This window comes from Bos javanicus, chromosome 11 (assembly GCF_032452875.1).
Source record: "Bos javanicus breed banteng chromosome 11, ARS-OSU_banteng_1.0, whole genome shotgun sequence".
Classification (NCBI taxonomy): Eukaryota; Metazoa; Chordata; class Mammalia; order Artiodactyla; family Bovidae; genus Bos; species Bos javanicus.
Window position 1 is genome coordinate 106,174,383 of NC_083878.1, and position 14,568 is coordinate 106,188,950.

Genomic DNA, 14,568 nt, shown 5'->3' on the forward strand with positions numbered 1-14,568 from the left:
TGTAGAGAGCTCACACAGTTTTTTTTTTTAATATTTATTTCTAAATCATTTATATGATAGTCTTTTTTGCGTCTTGGTGTATATTTTCCAGGGTAAAAGCAAACAAATGTACGCCCATATGTGTGCAGCACGGCTGCTGTTCTTGCTTAAACACTCGATAATCATTGTTTCCTCATATGTGTAAATATTTCAAGAATATTATGGACTATAGTAACAGCAAGAGTGAACATCAACATTTTAGGAATCAGTGAACTAAGATGGACTGGAGTCAGATGGCCATTATATCTACTACTGTGGGCAAGAGTCCCTTAGAAGAAATGAAGTAGCCTTCATAGTCAACAATAGAGTCTGAAATGCAGTACTTGGATGCAATCTCAAAAACGACAGAATGATCTCTGTTCATTTCCAAGGCAAACCATTCCATATCACAGTAATCCAAGTCTATGCTCCAACCAGTAATGCTGAAGAAGCTGAACGGTTCTATGAAGACCTACAAGACCTTCTAGAACTAACACCCAAAAAAGATGTCCTTTTCATCATAGGAGACTGGAATGCAAAAGTAGGAAGTCAAGAGATACGTGGAGTAACAGGCAAGTTTGGCCTTGAAGTACAGAATGAAGCAGGACAAAGGCTAACAGAGTTTTGCCAAGAGAACGCACTGTGAAAGTGAAAGTGAAGTCGCTCAGTCGTGTCCGACTCTTTGCGATCCCATGGACTGTAACCTATGAGGCTCCTCCGTCCACGGGATTTTCCAGGCAAGAGTGCTGGAGTGGATTGCCGTTTCCTTCTCCAGGGGATCTTCCCGACCCAGGAATCGAACCAGGGTCTCCTGCATTGCAGGCAGATGCTTTACCGTCTGAGCCACCAAACGCCCTCTTCCAACAACACAAGAGAAGACTACACATGGACATCACCAGATGGTCAACACCAAAATCAGATTGATCATACTCTTTGCAGCCAAAGATGGAGAAGCTCTATACAGTCAGCAAAAAGAGCAGGCTGTGCAAGATGGCGGAGGAGTAGGTGGACGTGGAGCACGTCTCTCTCCATGAACACAGCAGGAATACACCTTCAGACACAGACGTGCGTGTGGAGCACCAGCTGAGAGCCAACAGGAGGACCCGAGCAGCAGAAAAGAATATACGGAACCACGAAAAACTCGGGAGGATGCAGGAAATAGCGGGGAAGACAGGAGCGTTACTAGGAGTGGACCTGCCCTCGCGGGTCGGGGGACTGAAGCAGGGGTCTGATCCCTGCATCGGGGCAATTGTCTGAGTCAGAGGAGAAACATTTAAGGCTGAGAGTGAAACAGCTGAGCTGCGACAGCCTAAGTGGGATGAGAATCGACAGTCCTTGCCGCAGCCCTGCGTACCCCGGACAGGGACGCAGGTCCCTTGGAAGGTGCGGTGGCTGGGAGCTGGAGCTTAGGGACTGTGGAGCAACCCCAGGGCGAGGGCTGCTGTTGACTGTGGAGAGATGGATCGAGGGGATGTGAGGGAGGAGATCGTGGGGGGAAATGCCTGTGGAGGAAAGCCAGGCAGCCATGGAAGCACGGCGACACTGCTGAGTCACGTGTAGGGGGTGGAGCCATCCCCATAGCCTCTCTCCCCACAGCCAGCATCTGCAGCTGAACAGTAGAGAGGCTGGCCCACCAAACTCCTGACGCACGGAACCACAGAGCAGGACCCCACCCAGGGTGCCCCTTTAAGTGCCTGATGCACCCATCTACAGAGTAGGACCCCACCCAGGGGGGCCCTCTATGTGCCTGACGCGCCAAACAACAGAGAAGGACCCCAGGCGAGGGAGCCCTCTAAGTGCCTGAATGGGCAGAGCTATGGAGAAAGACTGGCCAAAGAGGCCTTCTGATCGCCAGCTACAAGAGGCTCGAAAAAAGACTCTGATCGGCCCGTAAGTCCTGCAGCGGAGGCAGTCTGTGTCGCTGCACACCTGGCACCACCAGGGTCCCTGCGACCGAAGCAGCTGCGCCACCTTCACGCTCAGCCCTCACTGGGGCAGAGCTGCCACCAGCACGAAATGTCTTGCATGTATTCACACGGGGTCACTTCAGTTGTGTCCAACTCTTTGCTGCCCTGTGGACTGTGGCCTGCCAGGCATCTCTGTCAGGGAGGAGGGGAGTTGTCCAGGCAAAAATCCTGGAGTGTATTGGCCGATACTGGTTGCTGTACCCGTCTAGAGCACTGTATTTCCTACTACCCTGGCTGCCACCCGCCCTGAGTACCTGGTGCTGCCAGAACCCTGCGACCCAAGCAGCTGCACCTCCTCTACACCGGGCCCTCACAGGGGCAAACCCAAGTCCTCCAGGGCAGCCTCGGGAGCAAACCCCAGTGGATGACCCACATGCAGAGGTGGGAATAAAACCACAGTTGAAACCCAGGGGCAGTGTGGCTAAGGAAGAAGAACCACAACCTTCCCACCGGCTGTACAAGCTGCAGGTTAAATCCACACGATCAACTAGGCAGACTCTGTGTCTACGGAATGTATAAAAGGACACTGAGAGCTCCCACAAAAGAAAATGCGGTTCTGATAGCTGTGGACACTGGAGGCAAGAACACACAGGAGTAGGACCAGTTTAGAATCTGAGCTGCCCACAGCAGGTCCAGAGACCAGCACAGCGCTGGAGGGCGTCCTAGCGAGGTGGGGTGGACCGTGAGTCCCAGCGAGGGAAGGACGCTGACAGCAGTGACTCAAGAAAACATTTCTTATTCTTATGTTTTGACTTGTTCTGTAGTTTCTTTTGGATTTTTTTTTCTTTTTCTTTCCTTCCCCCCCCGCCCCTTCTTGTAGTTGTCAGTTTTATTGGCACTATGAAATCTAATTAAACTTTAGAGTTTCTTTTTTTCTTTTCAATCACACTTTTTATTGTCGTTATAAATCTCTGCCTCTACATTAGGCTTTTGCAGCTTTGTGGAGTTTTCCTTTTTTTTTTTTTCTTTCCTCTTCCTCTTTTAAAAATTTTTTTCAAACCTATTATTATTTTTTCTACATTTATTCCCTTGTTTGCTTTTCCTACTGTTCTTTTCTCCTTGAAGCTAATCTTTAATGTATATAAATCTTATCTACCTCTATTTAACTTTGCATATCTATTCTTTCCTTCTTTTCTTTCTTTCCTTTCCCCTCAACATATTTTTTAGTTTTTGTTTCCATTGCTTTATTCCCCGCCTTGGCACCTTGCTTCAGTTTTGTTTTCCAGTGTGTGCTTAGTTAGCTTTGTTCTTAACTGGGAGATATAACTTTTGGTTTCCTTTGTTCATCAGGTCAATCTATTGTGCTTTATTTTTGTTGGACTCTTTTGGTTTTGCTTATAGGTGTATATGTATATGTGTATATTCCATTATTTTCATTATTATTTGCCTGATTTTGTAACTGCCATTTGTCTGGGGTTTCTCTTTGGTTTCTTGGTTTTGGATATTTGTTTTACTCTTACTTAAAGCCATAACAAACCACTTGTGGAATCTTTGTTTCTGACCAGAGATCAAGCCCTGAGCCTTTAGAGTGGGAGCACTGACTCTAAGACCCTAGACTATCAGAGAACTAGCCCTGCTGCTGCTGCTGCTGCTAAGTCGCTTCAGTCGTGTCCGACTCTGTGCAACCCCACAGACGGCGGCCCACCAGGCTCCCCCGTCCCTGGGATTCTCCAGGCAAGAACACTGGAGTGGGTTGCCATTTCCTTCTCCAATGCATGAAAGTGAAAAGTGAAAGTGAAGTCGCTCAGCCATGTCTGACTCTTTGCGACCCCATGGACTGCATGCAGCCCACCAGGCTCCTCCGCCCATGGGATTTTCCAGGCAAGAGTACTGGAGTGGGGTGCATCGCCTTCTCTGAGAACTAACCGTAAGGAGTATCAAATAGTGAGAACTCACACAAAGGAAACCACCTGAACACAAGACCCAGCATCACCCCACCACCAGCAGCAGGCCGTGCAGGACGCCTCATCCAAACAGCAAACAAAACAAAAATACAAACCAATCATCAGCAGACAAGATTACCGCCTCTCTCAGCCTTGCCCATCGGAGGGAAAAAAAAAACTCAGCTCAAATCTCACTCTATAAGAAGCTTACACAAACCACTGCACCAATCTTTCTTCAAAAGGAAGAAAGAATCCAACCTTGAAGCCTGGGTAAAGGAGACCTCAAACACAATAAGTTAAAAAAGTAATGAAAAGGCAGAGAAATACTGCACAAATGAAATAACAAACTAGAAACACAGAAGTCCAAAGGAATGAGGAAGAAGTAGGCAAACTATTTGAAAAATAATTCAGAATAATGATAATAAAGATGATCCAAAACCTTCAAAACAGAATGGATAAAATGCAAGAATCAATTAACAAAGATCAAGAACAACTAAAGAATAACCACACAGAGACAGACAACACAATCACTGAAATTAAAAATACTCTAGAAGGAATAAATAGCAGACTATCTGAAGCAGGAGAACGAATCGGTGAGCTGGAAGATAAAATGGTGCAAATAACTTCTGCAGATCAGAATAAAGTAGAAAGAATGAAAAGAACTGAAGATAGTCTCAGAGACCTCTGGGACAATATCAAATGCACCAACATTTGTATTATAGGGGTCTCAGAATAAGAAGAGGAAATGAAAGGGTATGAGAAAATATTTGAAGAGATTGTAGTTGAAAATTTCCCCAACATGGAAAAGGAAATAGTCAATCAAGTCCAAAAGGCACAGAGTCCCATACAGGATAAACCCAAGGAGAAACATGCCAAGACACACGCTAATCAAACTAACAAAGACTCAACACAAAGAAAGAATATTAAAAGCAACAACGGAAAGCAACAAGTAATATACAAGGGAAACCCCATACATTGAACAGCTGATCTTTCAGCAGAAACTCTGCAGGCCAGAAGGGAATGGCAGGATATATTTAAAGTGCTGAAAGGGAAAATTCTGCAACCATGATTACTCTACCTGGCAAGGATCTCATTCAAAATTGATGGAGAAAACAAAAGCTTTTCAGACAAGCAAAAGTTGAGAGAATTCAGTACCACCAAACCACTTTTACAACAAATATTAAAGGGACTTCTATAGTCAAGAAATGCAAGACAAGTAAAAGAGCTACAAAATCAAACCCCAAACAATAAAGAATATGGTAGTAGGAACATATATATCAATAATAACTTTAAATGTAAATGGATTAAATGCTCCAACCAAAGGACATGGACTGGCTGAATGGATACAAAAACAAGACCACATATATGCTGACTACAAGAAACCCACTTCTGACCTAAAGACACATATAAACTGAAAGTTAGAGGATGGAAAAATATCTTGCATGCAAATGGAAAGCAAAAGAAAGCTGGAGTAGCAATCCTCATATCAGACAAAATAGACCTTAAAATAAAGAAGAGTACAAGAGATAAGGAAGGACACTATATAATGATCAAGGGATCAGTCCAAGAGGAAGACATAGCAATTGTAAATATCTACGCACCCAACATAGGAGCACCTCAGTACATAAGACAAACACTAACAGACATAAAAGGAGAAATTAACAGTAACACAATAGTAGCAGGAGACTTTACCACCCACTCACGCCAGTGGGCAGATCATCAAAACAAAATTAATAAGGAAACACAAGTCTTAAATGACACATTAGATGAGATGGATCTCATATCTTCAGGACATTCCATCCAAATGCAGAACACACCTTCTCAAGCGCAGATGAAACACTCTCCAGGACAGACCACATCTTGGGTCACAAATCAAACCTCAGTAAATTTAAGAAAATTGAAATCGTATCAAGCATCTTTTCCAACCACAATGCTCTGAGACTAGATATCAATTACAAGAAAAAAACCTGTAAAAACACAAACACATGAAGATTAAACAACACATTTCTAAATAACAGGTTACTGAAGAAATAAAAAGGGAAATAAATTTCTAGAAATGGTAATGAAAACATGACAACCAAAAACTTATGGGATGCAGCAAAAGCAGCTCTAAGAGGGAAGTTGATAGCAATGCAATCCTACGTCAAAAAACAAGAACAACGTTGAATAGACAACCTAACTTTACACCTAAAACAACTGAAAAAAGAAGAACAACCCCCCCCCCCCATAGCAGAAGGAAGGAAATCATAAAAGAGCAGAAACAAATGGAAAAATAAATGAAAGAATAGTAAAGATTAATCAAACTAAAAGCAGGTTCTTTGAGAAGATAACCAAAATTGACAAACCTTTAGCCAGACTTATCAAGAAAAAAAGAGAGAAGAATCAAATCAACAAAATTAGAAATGAAAAAGGAGATGTTACAACAGACACTGCAGAAATAGCAAGGTGTATAAGAGACCATTATGAACAACTATATCACAATAAAATGGATAACCTGGAAGAAATGGACAGATTCTTAGAAAAGTTCAATCTTTCAAGAATGAACCAGGAAGAAATAGAAATTATGAACAACCCAATTACAAGCACTGATATTGAAGCTGTGATAAAAAATCTCCCAAAAAACAAAAGCCCAGGACCAGATGGCTTCACAGGAGAATTCTGTCAAACATTTAGAGAAGAGCTAATGCCTATCCCTCTAAAACTCTTCCAAAAAATTGCAGAGGATGGAACACTTCTAAACCCATTCTGCGAGGCCACCATCATCCTGATACCAAAACCAGGTGAAGACAACACAAAAAAGAAAACTACTGGCCAACATCAATGATGAGCAGAGGTGCAAAAACCCTCAGCAAAACCTGAGAAAATGGAATTCAACAGCACGTTAAAAAGCTCATAAACCATGATCAAGTTAGGTTTATTCCAGGGATGCAAGGATTCTTCAATATATGCAAATCAATCAATGTGATACACCATATTAACAAATTAAAAGGTAAAAACCATATGATAATCTCAATAGATGCAGAAAAAGCCTTTGACAAAATTCAGCATCCATTTATGATTAAAACTCTTCAAAAAATGGGCATAGAAGGAACCTACCTCAACATAGTAAAAGCCATATATGATAAGCCCACAGCAAACATTATTCTCAATGATGAAAAACTGAAAGCATTCCCTCTAAGATCAGGAACAAGACAAGGGTGTCCACCTTCACCACTATTATTCAGCATAGTTTTGGAAGTCCCAGCTACAGCAATCAGAGAATAAAAAGAAATTAAAGGAATCCATATTGGAAAAGAAGAAGTAAAGCTATCCCTGCTTGCGGATGACATGATACTGTACATAGAAAACCCTAAAGATACTATCAGAAAATTACTAGAGCTAATCAGTGAATTTAGCAAAGTCACAGGATACAAAATCAATACACACAAATCACTTTCATTTCTATATACTAACAATAAAAAATCAGAAAGAGAAATTAAGGAATCAATCCTATTCACCATTGCAACAAAAAGAATAAAATGTCTAGGAATGAACTTACCTAAGGAGACAAAAGAACTGTACACAGAAAATTATAAGACACTGATGAAAGAAATCAAAGATGACATAGACAGATGGAGAGAGAGTCCACGTTCCTGGGGAAATGACTGTACTACCAAATGCAATCTACAGATTCAGTGTGATCCCTACCAAATTACCAATGGCATTTTTCACAGAACTAGAACAAAAAATTTCACAATTCATATGGAAACACAAAAGACCCCAAATAGCCAAAGCAGTCTTGAGAAGGAAGAATGGAGCTGGAGGAATCAACCTTCCTGACTTCAGATTATGCCACAAAGCTACAGTCATCAAGACAGTATGGCACTGGCACAGAAACAGAAATATAGACCAACAGAACAGATGGGAAGCCCAGAAATAACCCATGCACCTATGGGTACCTTATTTTTGACAAAGGAGGCAAGAATATACAATGGGGCAAAGACAGCCTCTCAGTAAATGGTGCTGGGAAAACTGGACAGCTACATGTAAAAGAATGAAATTAGAACACTTCCTAACACCTACACAAGATCAACTCAAAATGCATTAAAGACCTAAATGTAAGACCAGAAACAATAAAACCCTTAGAGGGGACACAGGCAGAACACTTGATGACATAAAGCAGTATCTTTTATGATCCACCTCCTAGAGTAATGAAAATAAAATAAAAAACAAACAAGTGGGACCTGATTAAACTTAAGAGCTTTTGCACAGCAAAGGAAACTGCAAACAAGGTGAAAAGACAAGCCTCAGAACGGGAGGACATAAAGCAAAGGAAACAACTGACAACGGATTAATTTCCAAAATATACAAGCAGCTCAGACAACTCAATACCAGAAAAACAAACAACCCAATCAAAGAGTGGGGAAAAGACCTAAACAGACATTTCTCCAAAGAAGGCATTCAGGTGGCTGACAAACCCATGAAAAAATGTTCAGCATCGCTCATTGTCAGAGAAATGCAAATCAAAACTACAATGAGATATCACCTCACACTGATCAGAATGGCCATCATCAAAGAGTCTACAGACAGTAAATGCTAGAGAGGGTGGAGAAAAGGGAACGCTCTTGCACGGTCGGTGGGAATGTAAATTGAGGCAGCCACTATGGAAGACGGTGAGGAGAGTCCTTAAGAACTAGTAGTAAAACCACCACAGGAGCCAGCAGTCCCACTCCTAGGCATGCACCCTGAGGCTGGAAGAGACGCAGGCATCCCCTGGTTCACTGCAGCTCTCTTTGCAATAGCCGGAACACGGAAGCAACTAGATGCCCATCAACAGAGGGATGGCTAGAGAAGCAGTGGCACATATACACGCTGGGATGCTACCCAGTCGTAAAGGGACGCATTTGAGACAGTTCTAATGAGGCGGACGAACCTAGAGCCTATTATCCAGAATGAAGTAAGTCAGAAAGAGAAAGAGAAACATCGTATACTATCGCATATATAGGAATCTAGAAAAATGGTACTGAAGAATTGATTTGCAGGGCAGCAATGGAGAAACAGACATAGAGAACAGACTTATGGAGATGGGGAGAGGGGAGGAGGGGGTGAGATGTATGGAGAGTAACATGGAAACTTACATTACCATCTGTAAAATAGATAGTCAACAGGAATTTGCTGTATGGCTCAGGAAATTCAAAGAGGGGCTCTGTATCAACCTAGAGGGGTGGGATTGGGTGGGACATGGGAGGAGGTGCAAAAGGAAGGGGATATATGTATACCTATGGCTGATTCCTGTTGAGGTTTGACAGAAAACAACAAAATTCTATAAAGCAATTATCCTTCATTAAAAATAATTTAAAAACAAAAACAAGACTGGGAGCTGACTGTGGCTCAGATCATGAAATCCTTATTGTCAAATTCAGACTTAAATTGAAGAAAGTAGGGAAAACCACTAGACCATTCAGGTATGACCTAAATCCAATCCCTTATGATTATACCCTGGAAGTGACAAATAGATTCAAGGGATTAGGATTGATAGACAGAGTGCCTTAAGAACTATGGATGGAGGTTCGTGACATTGTACAGGAGACAGGGATCACGACCATCCCCAAGAAAAAGACATGCAAAGAGGCAAAATGATTGTCTGAAGAGACCTTACAAATAGCTGAGAAAAGAAGAGAAGCTAAAGGCAAAGGAGAAAAGGAAAGATCTATCCATCTGAATGCAGAGTTCCAAAGAATAGAAGGAGGTAAGAAAGCCTTCCTCAGTGATCAATGCAAAGGAATAGAGGAAAATAATAGAATGGGAAAGACTAGAGATCTCTTCAAGAAAATTAGAGATACCAAGGGAATATTTCATGCAAAGATGAGCACAATAAAGGACAGAAGCGGTATGGGATCTAACAGAAGCAGAAGATATTAAGAAGAGGTGGCAAGAATACAGAGAACTGTACAAAAAAAGATCTTAATGACTCAGATAACCACGATGGTGTGATCACTCACCTAGAGCCAGATATCCTGGAATGCGAAGTCAAGTGGGCTTTAGGAAACATCACTACGAACAAAGCTAGTGGAGGTGATGGAATTCCAGTTGAGCTATTTCAAATCCTGAAAAATGATGCTGTGAAAGTGCTGCACTCAATATGCCAGCAAACTTGGAAAACTCAGCAGTGGCCACAGGACTGGAAAAGGTCAGTTTTCATTCCAATCCCAAAGAAAGGCAATGCCAAAGAATGTTCAAACTACTGCACAATTGCACTCATCTCATACACTAGCAAAGTAATGCTCAAAATTCTCCAAGCTAGGCTTCAACAGCATGTGAACTGAGAACTTCCATATGTTCAAGCTGGATTTAGAAAAGGCAGAGGAACCAGAGATCAAGTTGCCAACATCTGGGGATCATCAAAAAAGCAAGAGAGTTCCCAGAAAATATTTACTTCTTGTTTATTGACTACCCACCGCCTTTGACTGTGTGGATCACAACAAACTGTGGACAATTCTTAAAAAGATGGGAATACCAGACCACCTTAATGCCTCCTGAGAAATCTGTATGCAGGTCAAGAAGCAACAGTTAGAACTGAACATGGAAAAACAGACTGGTTCCAAATTGGGACAGGAGTATGTCAAGGATGTATATTGTCACCCTGCTTATTTGACTTATATGCAGAGTACATCATGAGAAACGCTGGGCTGGATGAAGCCCAAGCTGGAATCAAGATTGCCAGGAGAAATATCAATAACCTGAAATATGCAGATGACACCACCCTTATGGTAGAAATCGAAGAAAAACTAAAGAGCCTCTTGATGAAAGTGAAAGAGAAGAGTGAAAAAGTTGGCTTAAAGCTCAACATTCAGAAAACTAAGATCATGGCATGGGGTTTCATCAGTTCACAGAAAATAGATGGGGAAGTAATGGAAATAGTGAGAGACTTTATTTTTTGGGCTCCAAAACCACTTCAGATGGTGACTGAAGCAATGAAATTAAAAGGCGCTTGCTCCTTAAAAGAAAAGGTATGACCAACCTAGACAGCATCTTAAAAAGCAGAGATGTTACTTTGCCAACAAAGGTCCGTCTAGTCAAAGCTATAGTTTTTCCAGTGGTCATATATGAATGTGAGAGTTGGACTATAAAGAAAGCTGAGCTCTGAAGAATTGATGCTTTTGAACTGTGGTGTTGGAGGAGGCTCTTGAGAGTCCCTTGGACTGCAAGGAGATCAAACGAGTCAATCCTAAAGGAAATCAGTCCTGACATTCATTGGAAGGACTGATGCTGAAGCTGAAGCGCCGATATTTTGGCCACCTGATGAGAAGAACTGACATTGGTAAAGACCCTGATATTGAGCAAGATTGAAGGTGGGAGGAAGAGGTGACAGAGGATGAGGTGGTTGGATTGCATCACCGACTTGATGGATGTGAGTGTGAGCGAGCTCCAGGAGTTGGTGATGGACAGGGAAGCCTGGTGTGCTGCCGTCCATGGGGTCCCAAAGAGTCGGACACGACTGAGCGGCTGAACTGAACTGACAATAACAGCACTTTATTATGTGGGTTCACCACATTCTGCTGTTTTTATTTAAATCGAGGACTAATGAACAGACAGTGAGATGCCAGTGTGTACACACCAGTGACAGTCTGTGTGTTTATGACCCACATCGCTCTTAGAGAACATTCTCATCACCTTCTCATCACCCGCCCCACACCAGAGAAGCTACTTTCCACCAGAGGGTGGTTTTGTCTGTTATGAAACCTCTAGAACTTGGTAGAAATGGAATTATATGAAGTCATCATCGATGTCCAGCTTCCCACTGTGGTCCTTTTTAGGAAAGTCTCACAATTTTTAAAATGACAATTTGACAGACGTTTGGGGTGCTAAGGAATAGAGCTTCTACAAAGATTCTTGAATGTATTTTGTGTTCTTATGTTTTATTTCTTTGGGGTCAAAGGGCAGCTGAATACTTGCCTCTGTGAGAACTGCTGGATGGACTTCCGTGGTGACCACTCCATTTGGCACACCCTCCTGCCGTGGGTGGGGCATCCGGTGGACTCAGTCCCCGCATGCTGGGTGTTCTGGGCCTTTCCATTGGTCAGTCTAGCCTCAGGTGGCGTTTGATTGCTGTTTCCATATGTGTCACCCTGCTGACTGATCACGCTGAGCACTTCCTCACATGCCTGTTGAACATTGGTATTGATGTGTGTTTACGAGGGCTTCCCAGGGGGCTCAACGGTAAAGAATCTGCCTGCAGTGCAGGAGCCACAGGTTTCATCCCTGGATCAGGAAGATCCCCTGGAGGACAGCATGGCAACCCACTCCAGTATTCTTGCCTGGAGAATCTCATGGACAGAGGAGCCTGGCGGGTGACGGTCCACAGGGTCACAAGAGTGCGACACGACTGAAGTGACGTAGCACGTGTGCAGCACGTAGGCACGGGTGTGTGTGAAGTGTCTGTTCCAGGTCTACCCATTTTAAAAGTTGGGGGGTTGTCTTTTTTATTTAGTTTTAGTACATTTTTTTATTGGAGTGCAGTTGATTTACGTGTGTGTTGGCTCAGGTGTCTGGCGAGGTGAGTCAGTCATGTGTGTATCAACAGCACCGTGTGTGATGTTTTTAGATTCTTTCCCCAAATAGGCCATTACAGAGCACTGAGTAGGATTCCCTGTTGTGTATAGCAGGTTCTGATTAGTTATCCGATTCATGCATAGTTTGTAGGGGTTTGTCTTATTTTTAAAATAATTACTTTTTATTGAAGTATGGTTGATCATCTTCTGTTTTTTTAAATTAAGTGATGATGCATTTGGCTGTGTCAGATCTTAGTTGCTGCATGGGAACTCTTATTTGTGGCATGTGGGGTTTAGTTCCCTGGCTCAGGGATCGAACCCCATCCTCCGGAATTGGGAGCCCAAAGTCTTAGTCATTGGGCCACCAGGGAAGTCCCAAGTTCATTTTCTGTGAGTCTCATAGAGGAACTGTACAAAAAAGATCTTAACGACTCAGATAATCACGATGGTGTGATCACTCCCCTAGAGCCAGACATCCAGGAGCGTGAAGCCCAGTGGGCCTTAGGAAGCATCACTGCAAACAAAGCTAGTGGAGGTGATGGGATTCCAGCTGAGCTATTTCAAATCCTAAAAGATGTTGCTGTGAAAGTGCTGCACTCAATATGCCAGCAAATTTGGAAAACTCAGCAGTGGCCACAGGATTGGAAAAGGTCAGTTTTCATTCCAATCCCAAAGAAAGGCAATGCCAAAGAATGCTCAAATTACCGCACAATTGCACCCGTCTCCCATACTAGCAAAGTAATGCTCAAAATTCTCCAAGCCAGGCTTCAACAGTACCTGAACCGAGAACTTCCAGATATTTAAGCTGGATTTAGAAAAGGCAGAGGAACCAGAGATCAAATTGCCAACATCTGTTGGATCATAGAAAAAGCAAGAGAGTTCCAGAAAAGCATCTACTTCTGCTTCATTGGCTATGCTATAGCCTTTGTGTGGATCACAACAAACTGGACAATTCTTAAAGACATGGGAATACCAGACCACCTGACCTGCCTCCTGAGAAATCTGTATGCAGGTCAAGAAGCAACAGTTAGATCTGGGCGTGGAACAGCAGACTGGTTCCAAATGGGGAAAGGGGTACATCCAGGCTGTATACCATCACCCTGCTTATTTAACTTATATGCAGAGTACATCATGAGAGACGCCAGGCTGGATGAAGCCCAAGCTGGAATCAAGATTGCCAGGAGAAATATCAATAACCTGAGATATGCAGATGACACCACCCTTATGGCAGAATGCAAAGAGGAACTGAAGAACCTGTTAATGCTGGTGAAAGAGGAGAGTAAAAAAGCTGGCTTAAAACTCAATATTCAAAAAACTAAGATCATCACATTCGGTCCCATCACAAATAGATGGGGAAACAATGGAAACAGACTTTATTTTGGGGAGGAAGCTCCAAAATCACAGCAGATGGCGACTGCAGCCATGAAATTAAGACACTTGCTCCTTGGAAGAAAAACTATGACAACCTTGGACAGTGTATTAAAAAGCAGAGATATTACTTTGCTGACACAAGTCTGTCTAGTCAAAGCTATGGTTTTTCCAGTAGTCATGTATGGATGTGAGAGTTGGACCATAAAGAAAGCTGAGCACTGAATAACTGATGCCTTTGAACTGTGGTGTTGGAGGAGACTCTTGAGACATGTCCCTTGGACAGCATGGAGATCAAACAGTCTATCTAAAGGAAATCAGTCCTGAATATTCATTGGAAGGATTGATGCTGAAGCTGAAGCTCCAATACTTTGGTCACCTGATGCAAAGAACTGACTCATTGGAAAAGACCCTGAAGATGGGAAAGATTGAAGGAAAGGAGAGGCGGACGACAGAGGATGAGATTGGATGGCATCACCGACTCAATGGAGATGAGTCTGAGCAAGCTCCGGGAATTGGTGATGGACAGGGAAGCCTGGCGTGCTGCAGTCCCCAGGGTCATACAGAGTCAGACACGACCGAGTGTCTCCACTGAGTCTTTCTGTTTTGTCAATGAGTTCAGCTGTGTCATATTTCAGATCCCACATGTAAGTGGCATCGCATGATATTTGTCTTTCCCTGTCTGATCATCTCTAGGTGCATCCACATCGCTGCAAATAACACTGTTTCATTCTTCTTTAGGGCTGAGTACTGTTCCAGTGTGTGCATGTGTGTGCCTGCATGCATGTGTGTGGGTGTGCG